Here is a 4,042-nt window from a genome sequence, read left to right as displayed (position 1 = left end):
CTTCCTTTCGGTACGGGACGAACAACACTACTACTACTCGCTATATATTCTGTCGTTGTACGGACCGAACGGACGGAGTAGTACGGTACGACTAAAGTATATATATATATATATATATATATATATACAGAGAGAGAGAGAGAGAGAGATGTGCAAGCATGTTAGAAAGCTCTCATAAAGGCCCATAGCAGTATTTTTCGTTCATAATCACTGTGTTTGATCAAATTATGTTAAATAATATTTAAAACAACAGTCAAGTTAAGGTTTAATACATTTGATTTGTTCGATATAGATATAAAACACACATATTGTGATAATCAGTAATGTTGCATTCTTCAATAGTTTTAGAACTTGTTATTTCAACAAACTAACAGGTTCAAGTTACATGTTATTGTTATATATATTTATGTAAGTCAGTCAGAACCCTGAATTAATTACCCAAGTGTCAAGAATGCATTTCTCATCATTTTAACATAAAAAGAACCGACATATGGCCCACATTTATTACAATCGAAGGCGTTAATGGTAAAAAAAACTCGTGTTTCAGAACGGGAGAGTACAATGTGTTAGACAGACAGTAAACAAGTTCAGAAGTCAAAGGGTTGGTTGCAGCACGTATCTGGAATACACGTTATAGGAACGGTTTTATGTACTAGTGAGACCACTTCTAAACTTGATTTTCCTCAGCGTATCGTGGTATAATGGCCGAAAAATCGGATTTTGGGGTGATCGACTGGGTACAGTTACCCAGATTTCAGTTGATACACCTAACTACCGGGATAAGTTTGTTTTTTTTCGCATATTTCTTACTCTTTACACACAGTGATCTAATTACAATGCCGAACGACAGGTAGACCTGAAACTGTATAAGTATACGGCCGTTGTCTCCCATTCGGTAGTAGCTTTATGTATGAGCTCCAGCGTCTGAGTCGATGTTACTGAAGGTGGAAGGTATTGAAATATAAATCTTCATGAAGAGTTGTTTCCAGTTCTACAAGAGGGTCCAGTTTCATGTAGGAGTTTACATAGAGAGTCGTATAGATCTGAGAGAAACGAACTAAAATAGGTAAACTAGTTAGTTTCTTTTTTGACTGGTTATTTTCACTGACCTAAGTACAGTAGGTTTTTGTTAAAATAAAGTCGAGATAACGGTTAACATTTCGTTTATATTCAGAATGTAGATGAAACGTGACGAAATATATACATACTTTGAAAGCACAAAAATTAACTTTTATTATTTTTGTAACATCAAAAGAAAAATAAGGAATTCCATAAGAGATTACAAATCGAATTTCATTTAGCATTAAAAGGAAGTGGTGGAAATACTATTAAAGCATTTCAGAAATCAACAAATTATGATTACTGAATTTTATCTTGGTTAAAATAATATATTCGTTTTTCAATGATGATAAAAGTATAATAACTGTGAACCAAATTTCCAGAAATGGTATCATATGATATATGACACACACTGAATTGCCTTTTTACGAAGAACCAAAGATGCATCTGATTGGTTGACTCGTTTATAGTTTAACGATCTTCTTAAACGTAATGAATCAAAAGTTTTTAGAAAGCAGACTAACCTGGACATTAGTGGGTATATAGTTCCTTTACATGGAGATGGTTGTCTACTTGTGGTCGTTAATAATGTAAGACTTGATACCCAGTGTAATTAACTTCGATAAATGGCTTTATTTACGAGTTAATTGCAGCAAAAATATGCTAATGAATGGCCTCGGGATGAAAAGACCGACACTGAATACAGACTGAGTACGTAGTTAACATTCAAATTTGCTATAGTTTGCAAATAATTTCGAGACTTGCAAGCAAGTTCGTTACAAGTCTTGTGGACACTGGAACACTTCTTTTTTTTAATATAAAAATTCAAAGCAATAATCTTTAATTGTAAGGTTGGCGAAAAGTATTTACAGGATAAAAATTAAAGTTATTGTACGTAGTTTTTGTGATTAGTTTTGAGGGGCTAGTATCACACAAAAAATGCCTGAAGTTTATTACATTATATTCTAGATTCTCTTTCAAACGAATATTATCATGTTTCGCTCTTTCGAGGGCAACACATTCATACTGCATATATAGTAAGTGTGTATGTTATGTGAAAGATGATATGAAATTGAAGTTCTCTGCCCTTGACGAGCTAATTTATCATTTCACATCCTTCACATAACCGTTTTGAATCTGTAGAAAACTTCATGACCTTTGAACTTTAGCTGAGAATGTGGCTCGACTATAGGTTTTATAGTTGCCAGGAGAGAGAGAGTGTGTGTGTGTAAATATTATCCATGTTTGAAAATAATACTAACGACCTTAATCATAACCAGGATATATTATCTCCAGAACATCGCAAGAAAGACTTGCTTATGTCAAACTTTGTACCTCGGTATGGTTATTTTAGAGATGTCTGCACTGAGTGCTTTACCAGTGACGTAACTAATGCATTGTGGGTGTAATAGTTTCCAATTTAATAATATTTATTACTTACACTTGCATTGAATAACAGTGCAATATAATTCTTAATATTACAACTGGATTAAATCCTGCAGTATGGCAAACTCAAATGTGCCGTGTTACTTAGGGTGTTTACAAGTTCGCTCTACCCCTCTCCCCTTTTTATAATCTTCGAACATGAAACTTCCCGTGCTTAAATACTTTCAGCTGTCGTTAAGGTGTGATTTGGAAAATAAACTGAAACTTCTGTATGGTAAATAAAGACTGGTGCAGTTGTTTAGTTTATCGCATTCTCCAATGAAAATATTTTATTGTATTGACGTCTGTTTCGTACTTCGAGCTCAGTACATGTGAAGTCAGAAGTAACTAAGTAATGTTATAAACGAAAGAAAAGATAAAGCCAGAGTTACATTTGTGTGTACCCCTATAGCAAATTATTTAATCTAATTATCTTTGTTTATTTTGATATATTGCCAGGGTATTATCATCTATTATGTACTCCACAGTATAATACGAGTACCACGTTAACTGTATCCAGCAAGTTAACTCAAATCACTACATTTATATAAATAATTATGTTAAAGTGTGGATATGTTTCTCATGAATTGGTACACTTGTTTATTTTCTTTCACAAAAGGGTCCAAGCGTGGCTTAGTGGTGCATGTATCGGATTGGGGCCCTCAGGTCACGGGCTGGAAAAGTGAAACAACCAAACATGACACCTATTTTTAAGCTATGAGTGTTTTATAAGTGATAATGAAACCTGTTATTCGTTTCAGATTAGCCACCTTGGCGGAATGTGCTGCCTATTGGTTGTCTTCCTTCTGGTCCACAGCTCAAAATTATAGATGGCTACACCCTAACCGTAGGACCTGTAACCTGGTCATTTAGCCCATGTGTGCATAAGGTGTCGTTCTGTTGAACTAACCTTTCGCAAAATATATTCGAATATTCCCGTTTAGTTCATTTATAGTGTTTCAATAAGTTCTATTACTATACAACAAGGCGACTTCCTCAGAACTGTGGTGTTATCCGCCATCGGCAGGTGGTCACCTTTCCTAGACTGTCCACTTAGTGAAATGACATTTCCCTCCCATATGTCCTCCACGATTATCTCTTCGTCATGGTTGGAGCTGTAATCGTTCTCTAAGACGAGACATAAAGCCCCGATTTATTTTAAACAAAATTATTTTACTTCTCTGCGACATGTTTCTTCTGCATTAACGATAGCTTGCTGCCCTTTTTATCTTGCGTTTGTTTGTTGTTTTGTAAGGTAGGCTTTTATTATTTTTTAAGATTAGATATCTAACTCCATTATATTAAATGTTCTTAAGACTTTGTAACTGAGGGCCAACACCTACAGTGGATACTGTTTAAGTAGAACCATATGGTCGAGAAGATCCAGAAGCTTTGAGGCTATAAGAATTCAGTTTTCTTACATTTGCTATTGTAATGGATCAACCCACTAGATTAAGAATCAATTTTCCATGTTATGAAACAGACGGGTATGGCCAACATATTTACACTGAGTGGTCACAAGTAAATAGACACCTAATTTTTCGTCATTTAACTGATT

The 4,042-nt window shown here is 34.7% G+C and overlaps 1 protein-coding gene across 6 annotated transcripts in view; it reads left to right on the top strand.

Moving 5' to 3' along the window:
* LOC106466756 overlaps window positions 1-4,042 on the top strand; it is a 163,707-nt gene that overhangs the window by 40,179 nt on the left and 119,486 nt on the right. Inside the window, exon 1 of one of the 6 annotated variants that reach the window (XM_022394838.1) lies at window positions 1,052-1,066. The exons of the other annotated variants lie outside the window; for them this stretch is intronic. The gene's annotated coding sequence lies outside the window, so the exon portion shown is untranslated. Of the gene's footprint in view, window positions 1-1,051; window positions 1,067-4,042 lie in introns of those variants that run through there. 6 annotated transcript variants of the gene reach the window in all.

Source organism: Limulus polyphemus, unplaced genomic scaffold (assembly GCF_000517525.1).
Source record: "Limulus polyphemus unplaced genomic scaffold, Limulus_polyphemus-2.1.2 Scaffold2373, whole genome shotgun sequence".
In the NCBI taxonomy this organism is placed as follows: domain Eukaryota; kingdom Metazoa; phylum Arthropoda; class Merostomata; order Xiphosura; family Limulidae; genus Limulus; species Limulus polyphemus.
This window is presented reverse-complemented; position numbering and strand designations above follow the sequence as displayed.